Raw genomic sequence first — 14,906 nt, forward strand, 5'->3', positions numbered from 1 at the left:
CCGCCACCCGCTACAGTTCTCTGAAGAAAAGATGTTAGAGTTGGAAGATGGTCAGTATTTCATCCAGGGCAGGAATGTCCTCTGCAGCATTTGGAAGCTTGGGAAGATGGTCCTGTAGCTGTTGCTCAGACATTTCCAGTGACAAGGAAGCTTGCTAGTGAGGTATCCAGTTCATTTCATAGTCGGACAGTTCTGATTATTGGCAAGTATTTTGTTGAGCGGAAACTTGACTTCAAGGAACATCTGGTCACTGGTCCTTGTCCTATACCCCATGGGTGATATCCTCATCTCACTCTTTACTTTGGGAGGCATTATGTGTTATGTAGACAAGGTGGGCTTTGGATTCTGTATTAGTCAGAAGTTGGTTGGTCTATGGAAGACAGGATCCCCCCCCCCCCCCCCCCCCCAAGTCTGGGGGAGGCAGTACAGGGTAAAGTTGGGGGCACTGACCTGTCAAGTCCCTAGGGACCCAGTCTCCTTCCACATTTCTACTCCGCCAGCCCCAAAGCATACCCCACAACCTCATGGCCCAAGGTCGAGCTGTGGCCATCCCATCCATGTTCCAAGCAGTGGAATGGGTGGAGGTGGAGGTGAGTGGAATGTGGCTTCTCCCTTAAGGAAGTATCCTGGAGGCTGCCATTAGAAACTTCCCTTTACATTTGATTGGCCAGAGCTTGGTTATGTGGTCAAAATCTAGCTGCCAAGGAGTCCGGGAAATGTATTCTTTGCCTGGACAGCTAAGCGCCCAGTCCAAACTTCTGTGACTGTGGGAAAGAAGACAACAGATATCGGGGTACAGCAAGCACTCTAGCAACAGAGTCAAGTTTTATAGGCCAAGCACTGCACTAGGCCAGTGCTTCTCACAATTAATGTGATGTGAATCTCCTGGGGAGTTCGTTAAATGCAGATGTTGACTTAGTAGATCTCATTAAGAGCTGGGGTTCTGAATTTCTGTCAGGCTCCCAGCTGATACCAGTATTGCTGGTCCAAGGACCATATGGTGTACAAAGGACTGGACAGTGTTGAACAAGACAGACAGAGGCTCATTCTGCACCCCACAAGTGGAGTTGAACCCTAGACGTTTTAATGTAAACCTACATTTTGGGGATACTGTGAGATTAAAAGAGCCTGGCTCCCAGGAGGCCCTTAAATGTAGCCTCCTTCCTGCCTTTGGTGTGTCTCCTCCAGGGGGGTGCTGATTGGGCCAGACAGCATGAGCTGTTCAAATTCAGTGTATCAGCTGCACACTGCAGAAAAAGGAGCAGTTGGGGGTCACCCGAGAGCCAGGCGAGATTTTCAGTGATTGTGGACAGAGGGGCCCAGCGGGCATGGAGGACAGCACAGAGGAAGCTTCAGGCTGGGCACGGGGCAGTGCAACAGAGAGCACTTCCTCCTGTGCCAGGGAGGACCAGGGCCTGAAAGAAACAAGGCCGCCACCGTGGGCCTGCCCAACTCCCCATCTGCTCGGGGAGAAAAAGGACACGGAGGAGAGGCAGGAATTCAGGCAATTAATCCTTTATTTAAAGAATAATAAACAGCCAGATTTTACATACTGAAAGAGGGAACAAGGTAAAAGGGGTTAAAAACTAAAAAGCAAGGACGGCAGACACCAATTAACACAATGCTAATTGACAATTTCCCCAAGCTTCCATGAAACATGCCAGGCCGATTTCCCCAATTGCTAATTAAATCAAACCACACACACACAGTACTAATTTCCCTAACTTAGGGAACTCAGTAGACAAATAAAATGAGAAACTAACTTAAACATTTTGTCAAAGTATGGGAAGAAGGATGAATGAAATCTTAACATGAATAAACTTTGGCTTCACATAAATTTGTAAAAGTTCTGGCATGTTTAATGAAGTCTTGAAATGTCCCAGTATCTCTGTTCTACTCACAATTGCATAAATGCACTTCGCTAATCACAAAATAATACACAGCAGTGCTCTTAAACTTACGCTCTCGCCCTCCAGTGAAGGGTATCCAGCGCATCATGGAAGTGACCTGTAAATTGCACCATTTAAAAATTATAAAATACCTACTTAATTACAATTAAAAACAAAGGAATAACTTTTCTTTAAAATAGTCCCCGAGGTTCTTTGAGCTGGAGTCTGGCTTTGTGAAAACGAGAAGCCAGTCACTTAATCACACAGTTGAGTGTGGAGGCAGCTCGCCTTGGCTGGCGTTCTGGCGACTCCCCCTCCCCCCAGCCCAGCTCTGATCTGTCTCAGGGGCCCCATCGCTCCCTTTCCCACCAGTCCCTGCTGCAGCCTGCTTTAAAGTGTCCCCTTTACCCTCTGTGCTACGCTCAGGGCCCACTAGAAGCATCCCCGTTGAATTTTGCCGTCACAGAACAGGGACGGATCTTTGAGGTCATCTATCTAATTCGCTCATTTTCCTGTTGAGGAAACTCAGGCCGAGAGATGCGAATGTGTCTAAGATCTGACAGCCGGCCTGAGGCCCCCAGGTTTTTTTAATTATGTGAGAATTATATGATTATCTGAATAATCGTAGCAAAGACTTACGTAATGTTTACGATGTTCCATAGGTTCCATTTATGTTGTAAGTGCGCCACAAAATTAACCCAGCTGATCCTCACAATGATCCTGAGAGGTCAGTATCATTATTTCCCCACTTTATATATAAAGAAACAGAGGCACTGCTGTGTTAAATAGCTCCCCAGAGGTCACATCCCTAAGTGGTGGAACTAGATTTAACTCCAGGAAGACTGGTTCCAGGTTCACGCTCTTAACCACTCCATTAACCTGCTCTTTTGTAGACTAATTAGAAAATATAGATAGAAATAAAGTAGAAAATGAGAATAAACGTCACCTGTAATAGTACTTTTCAAATATAACCATCATTAGAATTTTGGATATATCCTAACATAATTTGTCCTCCTTCTTTTTACATATTAAAAACAATAGAATCAAACATATTCATGTGCTTTCATATGATTCACCTGATTTTGCTTTTTTTCTGTTAACAATGTACTACGAACAGCTTTCCATTGCCTATGAATGCACGTACGTGTGCAGCATGATATTCAGTGGTTGAAGTGCATCCCACTGAATGGATGTGCCACAATTCATTTAACCTATGCACTGTGCTGTAGTTGAAATTTAGGTCATTTCTTCTTTCCCTCTTGTAACATGCTGCAGTAGACATCTATAAACAAACGTCTTTATTTTCTTGTTGGATTTTCCTTATGGTAATCCTTTCACTATTAAATATATGGAAACCAGAAGATCTGAAAGGTGAGGGGGAGGGAGTGTCAGTTGAGGGTGGAGGACACCCCTAGACATACAGATCTAGGAAGCTGGACTCCCAGCCAGCAATGGAGGAAACCCTCACCCTCTAAAGGAAATATTTTACCATGTGTCCATTCTTGTGCAGTTTCTTGGGGATCACTAAGGCAAGGGCCAGAGCCCCCCAAAAGAATATAATAGGACACTCTCCTTCTGAGGCTCAGTAAGCGTTTCTTTGTGGGGGTAAGTGATTAGCTTTAGACATATGTATGTGTTTAAAGAATTGTTGTTGTTATTATTTTAGGGTAATGGCTGCTCAGTGGGCTATATGAAAACTAGGCTGCTGGTGAAACTTGTTTACATAGATTCACATGTTCCACCCACTAGCCAGAGGGGCAAGTGGGCATCTCTGCTCAGCCTGGGATGTAGGCATCTCTGCTCAGCCTGAGACGGCCATGCACAGCGCAGAGCTGGGTTCTTTGGCCTTTTTGTCCTGACTGGCATCCGTAATGCATTTGTCAAGAGGGAGGCTGCTTATCTGTCCTTGTCCCTTCCTGGGACAAAGGCAGACCTGTCACTGTGAGATCAAGGGAACTCTGGAACTGTGGGGAAGGACAGCTGAAAGTCTTTTCTCATTCATTGTGATTTATCATAATCACTGACCCCTCCCCCAGGATGAAATAGGAATGAAATAGTAATGTGATAGGTTAATGCTGATAATTAAAGTGAGTTTAAGACCAGTGTGAGACTGAACTGTGTGTGTGGGTGGTTGAAATGGTTGTTTGATGTGAAAGTCAGTGATTGAATTATTCAGAGAGTGATTTCCAAATGATAATTTTACACTTTACATAACTGATTTTGATTTACTATAGTGGCACCCAGTTGAGCTGCTTTAGGTCTAAGGGGCTGTTAGCTCTTCCATCCCAAACCCCTGGTTTGGAGCCCACACACACAAAAACCTACTCATGTCTGAAATTTGACAGTGTTATCTCTCTGGCATGGCTTTTCCCCCTCATCCCTCGTAAGAGTTCATGGCTTATTTGGTTTTGCAATTTATAATCTGGCAGAGGGTGTGTGTGTGAGTGTACATGAGCGAGTGCATACATGCCTGTGTGTGTATATAGTGAATGGCCCAGATAACCTGATCTCTCCTTCCCTTTCATTGTGGCTTTATGAAAGCTTTGATCTTTTGTCATTTAGCAAGAGGTAGGGCCATGCTGGGAATAGGACCCCACGGGCAGCTGGAATGAAAATGCTACAGCGGTGGCAAGTTGCAATGCTGCTTCAGAACTGAGAGGAGAGAGTGAAAAGCTTGGGAGCCCCACTTCCGCATAAACCCAAGAGAAGGAATGTGAGACTCTGGGATGGTATGAACTTGTGCCAAGTAAATCCATCTGAAAAACCAGGCCTCCAGAGGCTGCTGTTTCTCATCTAAATCTTTTTTTGCTGGAAGTGACACAAACCAAGGCACAGTTCTGCTGATCTTTTCTGGAGCAGCCTAGAATGCAAGCGCCACACGGGACAGGCAGGCGGTTTACTTATCCTAACAAATCTGCTTGGTTGGCACCATGCTTCAAACCACACCCCCCCAACACTTCAGCCTCCATCCCTCCTTGCTTTTGGGACAGGGGTGACTTATTCTTATGAGTAAAAGCAGTGACACGAGAACCAGTCATTCATTGGCAACTCTGAGCACATACATATGGTATAATAATATGGACAGCAGCATTTGTTGAGTCCTTACTTTGTGACAGGTACTGTTTTAAGGACGTTTACTATATTAACTCATTTGATTCTCCCTAGAGCCCTATGAAGTGTTTCTGTTTTTGCCCCATTTCATACGTCAGAGGCTGAGGGTCACCAAGTTGCCCCCGAGTGCGGCGTCTGCACTCAGAGTTCTGCTTCAGCACCGGTCCACGTTCCATGGGTACTCCTTCAGTAAAGGAGGTCTTTGCTTGTTGAAGCCTTTTGGATGGCTGGTTGCAGGTCTCTGATCTGTGGCTCCAAAACAGGCAGGAATAAAGCAGCCCCATCAGAGAATATGCTGGAAAACTGGGGGGGAGGCATCTCAAGGAGTTTGGGGATGGTGAGGAAAGGCTGGGTGAGTGGAAGGAAGGAAAGGAGTTGGGACACCACTGTGGGAGAAGGGCAGGAGTGGGGAGGGAAAGGGGGCATCAGCAAAGAGGTTCTGGAATTCTAGACCCTACACCCTCTGGTTTGGCGCTCAGTCCAGATTCCCACGATAGGTAGGTCAGGTAGGTAGGTCCTGAAAGGAGGTTTGAGTTCCCTAACCCGTAGAACTTGTCAACTGGACACTCTCCCTCCTCTCTGCTTTGATCTAATTTTTAAAACAATGTTCAAAATGCCTCAGACTGGGGTTTAGATACCTCTGGAGCTACCCAGGGCTGCCCCATAAATCTGGTGGATGATTTCAAGGAGGGGAAGTTAAATGATTTGGTTGGTTAGTAATCAAAATATTACTTTTGTAACAAAATAAATCTCAATAAATTATGAAGTAGAAAACAAAATTCTAATGACTTCTTAAAATAAAACCTGGGGTTTCTAAGAACTTTTTTCCTTTCACTGGAATTCTGAGCTAGGTTCCCAGACCCCTGGCAGCACGGATCCACTCTTCTCTGCCCTTTGGGGCTTTTGGGGAGTGAAGCGGGAGCAGCTTTGTTGCACGTGTTCCCCTGGCCTTGCCAGGGATCCCACAAGGCAGATGAGACCTGGCTCCAACCCAGCCCTCTTTCCGTATGACTCCAGGGGACTTCCATCCTCAGAACTTCTGTGGATAATATTCTAATAAACTTTGGGGTAGGATACCTTTCAAAGGAAGACAGGAACCCCAGAGCCTTGGATAAAGAAGAATGGAAACATAACACTCAAAAGCACAAAGTTTTGTATATGACAAAAGACAATATAAACCAATTTATAAGACAAATGACCAACTTTTGGGAGAAGATATTTGTATCACATATAAAGGATTAATATTCTTAGTATACAAAGAGGTCTTACAAAGCAGAAAGTAAAGGACAACCGACAGAAAAAATGGGGAAAAGTACTTTTGTAGTTTTATAGAAAAAAATGGCTGATAAACATTTGAGAAGATACTCAGCCTCACTCGTTATTAAAGAAATGTTAATTAAACAGTAAGATATAATTTTTTTCACCTGGGAGATTTGCAAAAATGGAAATAATTTGATGCTGGCAGGCGTGCAGGGAAATGGGCAGACTCATGCAGTATTGGTGGGAATGGGTATATTGGTATAGACTTTCTGGTGAGTAGTTTGACTGGATTTCTTAGAATTTAAAATGATCTTATTAAGTACCTAAAAGTAAAATAATAGCAGGAGTGTTATGTCTGTGTAAGGACATGTGTATAATGACATTCCTTATAGTTGGTTTGTGGAGTAGTTGGTTGCAACTTAAACGTCCAGTAAGAGGGAAAATGTTGACATGTACAGTGTCATCCATGCGATGGAATATTATGCCACTATTACCTTATTAGGTAAGTCTTTATATGCTGACATGAGAATAAGCACAGTGCAGGCTGACAGTGTCACCACTTTTTGATGAAAAAAATACATGTTTATATATAGTTATGTTGTCAAAACATAGGTACAAATCAAGGAAGAAAAATGCACCAAGAGGGCTATAGTCAGTGAGATTAGAGGTGGCTTTTCTTTTATGTGTTTCTTTTATGTGTTTTTCAGCATTTAAACAAATGCACTCCTGTTATATCACTTCCTTCCTGTGCACTCATTGGATCCCCGATATTCACCGCTCTGTGTTGCTGCTTACCTGTCCAAATGAATATACTTGCCCCCTTATACTATACTAAGAGAATCCAAGTTTTTAGTCCTGGAGGTGACCTTGATGTTTCATCCAACCTCCCTATTTTGCAGTATTTTGCAAATGAGCGTGTGAGGCTCTGAGGGAACACATGTCGCCATTTCCTTAGGACAGCCCTGAATTGTCTGTCATCCCAGTGTCCTGGCTGATTAATTCTCCCTTTCAGTCTCAGATGTGTCCTGATCTGGACTCTAAATTACGCGGCTACCCTGCTTGGAGAGGTCATGTAGTAGTTCAAGTTCACAAAGTTGGTGAGAGGTGGAGGCAGGGATCAAACCCAGAGCTCCTAATTTCACTGGATTTGGTGAAAGGCAAGTCCTGTCCTCAGTGAGCTTCTAGTAACCTCGCCAAGAAAAGGCATTTCCCCACAAAGGCAGGTGGCTGTCTGGAGAAAAATGTTGGATTTAACTCTTGGTTCTGCCCCTACTGGCTGTTCTCTCAGTCTAAGCTGCCTTATCTGTAAAGTGGGGTTACTAGTGCCTGTCTCAGAGGGTTGATGTGAGTATTAAATACAGTGCTGAGCATAGTACTTAGCAGGTAAACCTCATTTATGAAAAGAGCAGTCCAATATAATGCTAAATTACATAAAACTCCAAGTATATGGAATTCTCTGGTGTAAAAATGAAATTTTCAGTGTGTCCTGGCACTGAAGGACACTAGGCACCTTGGACAAGCCCATTGTTATTTCATAGATGAACTTTCCAAATATCTAGGGGAAAGTTCTGTTTTAGGGTTGCCAGAAGATGGAAGAGCTTTGAGTTGCTTGTTAGAAGTTGAACTTGATGGCTAAGTAGGTTGATTCATTCAGGTGAGTGCTGTGGAGCCAGAGGCTCTTGCAGTCAGAAGGGAACTTGGAAATGATGTGGTGCCACTCTGGGCAGAAAATGCTCTGGCAGCCTTCAGTATCCAAAACTCACGTTGTCCTGTGCTGATCCTGCTGGGAAACAAGCACAAGGGACCCCCCTGGTCCTCTCTCTTGTCCCTGGCTTTTCTCCTCCAGGAGCCCTAGTGGGGAAAAGCCTCTGAAAGGCTCTCCTCCCACATCTTATTTGGACACCCACCACCTAACTGGTTAGGAGCCTGGGTCAGAGGCACTTAGTGGTCAGTTCATACCCTCTGCGTCCCTGGCAAAGGCCAAGTCTCCAGATAAATACCTCCTTTACTTAACTGGTGGGCACAGAAAAGGGCTTTGGGATTTTCACTTCTGAATTAGTAAGAAGAAGGGACAAAGGACCTGGATGAAAACAGTAACAGCAAAAGCAACACGTTTTTCCACTTGGTCTGTTTGGAAATTTGAGCCTAAAATCTCACTCATTCTAAGAGAGTAGATTATTCCAGGACAACAAAGCATATTCCAGAGGGCTCCATGTTGAACGTGAGCTAACGTCATTAGACAAAAACTTTAGACTAGTCTGCTCCTATGTGCAGCAAAACAATACTTTCTAGTATTTTGTGAGCATTCACTATGTGCCGGTCACTGTGCTAAGTGCTTTACAGGCATGATCTCATTTAATTCTAATAAGAACCTCTGAGCTAGGTGCTATTATTATCTCCATTATTCAAATGCGGAAACAAAGGCTTAAAGGAATGAACTTGCCCAAAGTTCTCAGCTAGAAAAATCCAAGATATGAAGCCAGATTTCTCTGATGTCAACAATTATGTCTTATCTCTATATTGTATAGCCCGCCTGTTAGCCTACAGTGTGCCAGGCACTGTCCTAGAGAACAGCTCTTTTGTTGGCAGGTTTTGACCATGAAGTTTCGTGGCACACTTAAAATATTTTTCCCTAGTTCTGACTGACGCCTCCCTCTTCCTCTCCCTCCTTCTTTTTTCTAGAGGAAGAAAGTCTCAAATACCTGCTGATTGCCATATCTCCCAGCCTATGTGGTCAACATTTAATTACATTAGCATTTGTTTTCACTAAAAAAATAATCACATTACTGCCTTTCATGTCACATTAGTGAAAATGGATACCAATATGATACATATTAATAGAATATGATGGGAAATTGCTAATACAATTAGACTTTCACATTTTATTAGTTCTGGAGTGACACCATACGCGGAAGAACAGCTCACATTAGTGGTGATGAGGAATGGGGGAGAGGTGGTGGATGCCTGTCTATCCTTCACAGGTAGAGCAGGCTCTCAAGGGGCCCTGGAGCATTCAGAGGGTCCCATGCTAAGTTTCTGAGCCCCACTTCCTGTTCCTTCCTGTAACATGATCACCTTTTGGATTGGGGCTGGGAGAGGAGTTCCTCCTTCACAGCCAGGCTGTGTTGCCTGAATTGTGGTCATTAAAGTATCATGTGACATGATCCTGCCTGGGTGGCCTCAGATCAGATAGAATTAATATTTCATTATCCCTTCTGCGGTGGGTGCTGGCGGAAAGGGGGACACAGGCAGGGAGGGTGTCCCTAGGGCCCTTCCCAACACTCTTCAGCAGCTTTTTGATGGGCCTCTGCCTTTGGCTGTGGGCCTCAGGAGGAACATTTGGTTGCTTTGGCCTCCCAGAGGTCTCTCTACCTTGCATCCTTCTCTTCCTCCCCAGCCCCCTCTTCTCCATTCTCCTGAGTCATGGTAGGAAACCTCTTGACCGTGTCACTGGTGGACATCTGTAGGTGCATTGTTCATACTCAGCCCTGGTTAATTACCTCCTGCCATGTTGGATCTTACTTCTGTGACTTTGTCTCCTTCTGTCCCTGACTTGAAACACTCTGTTCAAATCTGATTTGTCTTTTCAGGCCCATTTCAAATCCCATTTCTTCCATGAAGCCATCCCTGTACACCTCAAGCTGATGTTACCCCTGAACTCAACACACACTGTATACCTGCTTGTGCATTCTCATGTAACTTCACTAACAAGTTACAGTGGCTACTTCCTGGCCTTGTTCAAAAGGAGAAAATGTGATTCGAAACCCTGAGAGCGAAGCAGACAAAACCTGGTAAAGTTAATGTTAGACTTGAAAGGAAATGAGGGCCACCATGGCCTCCCCAGAGCACGGGGGGTGGTAGTCTGATGAGTAAGGACCAGGACTCAGAGAGGGGCAGGGCTCCTGCTTCCTTCCCTCTGCTGCCTATTTCCTGGCATTCGATTTTATCTGTCTTTCCCTGGAACAAGATTCAGAACTTGGGACCTTGGACTGAAAGCCTGTGGTGTGACAATTGGGAAGAACAACTGTGGCAATTAAGGAAGACGTCTATTGCCTTGACAAAGGATTCGGTTTGACGAGAGGGGAAGTAGAAGAAAAGAGAAAAAGGTGGGATGAGGACAACCTGGCCTTTAAATAATAGGTAATTTACTTTGGAGAAAGCTATACCCTGTGGAAATAATAAGAAGAGAACTTACGGCCTCAGAATAGTCAGCCAGCCTAAGTCAGTATGGCAGCAGGGATTTCATTCACCAGCTCTATCGTGCTCCTCTACGGGGAGGGGCACCATTCTCTTCGGAGGAGGCGCCAAAGAGAATGTGGGGAAGCAGCAGGCTGGGAACTTGGCCTCCAGAAGCTTATGAAGCTGCATGGCCTAGAGGCAAGATCTCTGATCTGCGGACTGTGAATCCCGAGTCCGCACTCGGATTCCTCACCTGAAGAACTAACGGTGCTGCATTAGGTGATGTGTAGGACTGCGTTCTCCTCTAAAATTCTGTAATTCTGCTGAAGGATGCATATACCAGGTGTCAAAAGAGAGACCCTGAGAGACCTGGTGTCGTAGCACAGGGAGGTAGGTGGATATAGGGGAGCCTCGGTAGGATCGAGGTTGATGCAGCAGGAGGCCTGGAAAAGGGGCACTGTCAAAGGTGGGTGCAGAAATTCCCGGCAGGAATACTCAGCAGGATGTGGGAGATTGTGACTAAGAGGGTTTCTGTGGAAGGCTGACTTGCAAGGCCTGGGGCCAGGTGGTGGGCAGCATGGAATAGCAGCCTAAAACTGTAACACTGTAGGTGTAAGGAAGCCAGCGAAAGCAAACTCATTCTGTTGCTTGGAGCTTGCCTCTCTGTGATGGCTCATGAGGGACTCCCAGGAAGGTCGCCGGTTTTGTCCAGTCCATTCTCCAGGCACTGGAGTGCTGGCAGACAGTCCTGCTGTCAAAGCTGGGGGTCCTGTGGGAGGTGGGTGAGAAGGAAGCCCACCTGGGGTGGGGAGATGTTGGATGGATAGGTTTGCTAATCGATTTTCAAAGTGAAGGGGAGGCTGGGGGTGTATTAGGGGCCTCTTTTAAAATTCATATTCACTTTGCCTCTTAGTAGGCGAAAGGCTTTAAAAGTTATACGGATAACGTCAGTTCTGCCTCTCCCATCCAGATGTCTCTGTGGGCTTTCTGGCTCTTGCCTTTTAAGAACACACACACACACACACACACACACACACACACACACAGATACACAGCTTGAAGGTGACTGTGGGGGGCGTGTCTGGCTCAGGCTGAGTCCTGCAAGATCCACACAAAGTAGAAGTAAAATTGAGGCAGCAGTTAATCATTTAATGAACCCAGAGAGTCCTGACCCAGTGTTCCAGGCCAGGGGATTCTGGCCACAAAATGTCCCCCAAGGTGGGGGTCATTTCATTAATGCTGTATCATCACTGTTGCCATCACAGGGAGGATAACCCGGCATCAAAACATGCCACTGACCGGTGTGGTCCCCCTTTATTTGTTCTCCTTCTTCCCAGTGTATTTCCTAAACGCACCGGTAAAATGGCTATTTGTAAGTTCTGTAGATTACATATTGAAACCGTTATCACCATGCAGGCCACTATAACACACAATAGTGATTATAGAGCAGAGACATATTTTGGAATTATAATATTCTTCAAACTTCTCTGATTGATGCGCAGCGTATTTAAATAGGATGATCAAAATTTATGTTCACAGCGCAGGCCTTGTCTTCCCTTCGGCAGCACAAAAGCTCCCCTCTGTAGGTAACAGCCACCAGGCCGCCTTTGAGCAGCTGTGTCGAGACGGGATTCAGTTTCTTTGGGGGTGGGGTGGGGTGGGGGGAGACACGCCAGCTTTTAAATCAAAGACAATTCAGTTTAGAGAAAGATGTACCTTGTGGAAATAAATAGGAGGCGGCACAGTGTCCTGTCAGCTGGCCATCTTAAATCAATAATGCAGGCCGTCCATCTTGCATGCCTGTTCAGCTCCCCGCTCGTCCTGCGTGAGGGGGAGGAGCACCTGCCTTCCAGCGTGGTCCTGGAATAAAAGCCCTTATCGGGGCATGGCCAGGAGTGCAAGCGAGTCTTGCTCTTCCCTTCCAGGCCTCTCCGGAGCTGGCCCGGCAGTGTGCCTGTGGAGGTCTGAGGATGCTAATGTCCTGTACCTCCAGATCACATTAATCTGCATTGATTATTTTGCCAAGCAGGGACACCTGGATGGGAGGCTCTATTTTCTTTCAATGGCCCCTGGCTTATAAAACAAAACCAGCAAAGAGCACGTAATTCCTTTGAGTATTCTTCCGGTGTGCCTAATGGGGGTATTTGAGAGTGCCAGGTACTGTGAGAAGACTCTGGGCTTAAAAAAAAAATGAAAAGGAAAGAAAGCAAGGCCGCATTTTTTAATCATCATCTTTGTTTACAAAGTGGTGACATTCAGTCTTGAATCAAAGAGAACAGTTTCCAGGTAGGAAAGTCTCATGTTTGTTTTTTGTCAGCTACCAGCTACCAGCATGTCTCTCCTCCAAACTTTGCACAGAATCAACTTACCTTGATTTAAGCAACAAAGAAAAGTACTTGGGTGTTGGAAGGGTGGGAAAGGGGGAAGCTTTTAAAAGATTATCCTTTTGGAGTTTTGGTAGATTAAGAGGGTGATCAAACTAGGCAGCATCTTAATAATAGGGCCATGTGAATTTTGGCTAGACTAATGGAAGCTCTTTTGTCAATTTCCTGTAACCTGTACTTGACAGGACTCAGGAAGTGGCACGACTGGCCCACCTTTGATACCTAGAAGGGGCTTAATGAGATTTAGAGGTGCGGTACCATGACTGGAGTTTCCTACATTAGGTGTTAGTTACACATAAAGTCTTTCTATGCACCAGTTCTTAGCTGGCTTTGTCGCCTGTCTGCCAGAATTCAGAACGTGTTTTCTCTATAGAAGTAACAGCTGAAAGCGGACAGCTGAGTTTCCGAACAGAAATTGTTTTTCTAAGAAGAGATTTTTTTTTTTTTTTGGTTCCATTCAGGACTGTGTCTCTGAAATATTATCTATCATAAAAAACATGACATGAATTTACTATGGCAGTCAGCTGCAATTTTTAAATACACTCTTTAGGTAGTGAGTAACGTCTTCCCTTCCCAAAGAGACAGGGAAGAAGAGAGGGAACATCAGACTGTTATTTCTTGTGGGTGGATAAGGAGGGGTGTGGGCAAGGCCATGCCAGAACGTGTGAGCTCAGATGGGGCCCAAATGTTTCTGATGGAATATTTGAGCTGGAAATATTCAACATGAAAGATCCTGCCTCAAGGAGCTCTCTGTCAGCTGGAAAGGGTCGGTGTGTGCCTGTTACGTGGGTTTGAGGGTGCAGCTGCCCAGGCAGCGTGTGGGGTTACAAAGTCAGTCTCGTTAACCTTTTATGACTGTGGCTCTTCAGGGGATTCCCACGGAAGCAAAAAGGTCTGTCTCTGGTGGCGATTCTCGTGAGGCTCTGATGGAATAGAACAGACCCCAGTTAAAGTGAGTGAGAAATGCTCTTAGAATCCTGATCATTTTGGTACCTGTCTCCTGTGGGCATTAGGCCTGGCTGCCTGGAGGCAGGAAGCTCCTGAGCTTACCAAAAGGCTGGAGATCCTGCACCATACCACCTACTGAGCACAGACCTCCCTTCCTGGGAAGCTGCTGGCCCTGAGGGGTTGGAGATGAACTTGGCTATCCCGTGCTCTTGGTCCATGCCAAGTAAAAGCTGACTGTGTTGGTCTTCTTCGGCGGTTTGGTTATCTGCACACCTGTAGTAGTGGCCCCTGCTCTCCTCCAGTGGGGTGGCCACGGCACTCTGCCCGTGTGCTGTCTACAGGCAGAATCAGACCAGGACTGCTGCTTCCAGCTTCTGAATCAAATGGCAAGATGTTCATGTCCTCCAAAGAATCAAGGCCTAAGCTTCTTAGGATCCAAGCTGATAACCATGTAGATTGATATGTAAAGGGGCAAAGCTTCCAGGAGCATTTAAAACTGATTTTCAGGATATGCAGTATCCATATTTTGGTTTTGAATTGTCCACAGATGCACTTCAGGAAACAGTGAGAATAAGTGGGATGGATAGGTCTTGTCAGAGTTCAGATTTTTCTGTTTTTTTTTTTATTATTAATTAATTTTTCACTGCTTTGGGTCTTCATTGCTGCACGCGGGCTTTCCCTAGTTGTGGCGAGCTGGGGCTACTCTTTGTTGCGGTGAGCGGGCTTCTCACTGCGGTGGCTTCTCTTGTTGCGGAGCATGGGCTCTAGGTGCGCAGGCTTCAATACTTGTGGCATGTGGGCTCAGTAGTTGTGGCGCCTGGGCTTAGTTGCTCCACGGCATGTGGGGTCTTCCCGGACCAGGGCTCAAACCCGTGTCCCCTGCGTTGGCAGGCAGTTTCTTAACCACTGCGCCGCCAGGGAAGCCCAGATTTTTCTGCTTTACCTCATCCAGCCTTATAAGAATAGATTCTAGGGGCTTCCCTGGTGGCGCAGTGCTTGAGAGTCCGCCTGCCGATGCAGGAGACGCGGGTTCATGCCCCGTTTCGGGAGGATCCCGCATGCCGCGGAGCGGCTGGGCCCGTGAGCCATGGCCGCTGGGCCTGCGCGTCCGGAGCCTGTGCTCCGCAAATGGGAG

At 45.9% G+C, this 14,906-nt stretch overlaps 1 pseudogene; it reads right to left on the reverse strand.

The window, feature by feature from the left end:
• LOC103087218 (40S ribosomal protein S15 pseudogene) overlaps nt 1-14,906 on the reverse strand; it is a 139,767-nt pseudogene that overhangs the window by 123,102 nt on the left and 1,759 nt on the right.

This window comes from Lipotes vexillifer, unplaced genomic scaffold, assembly GCF_000442215.2.
Source record: "Lipotes vexillifer unplaced genomic scaffold, Lipotes_vexillifer_v1.1 scaffold311, whole genome shotgun sequence".
Taxonomy (NCBI): domain Eukaryota; kingdom Metazoa; phylum Chordata; class Mammalia; order Artiodactyla; family Lipotidae; genus Lipotes; species Lipotes vexillifer.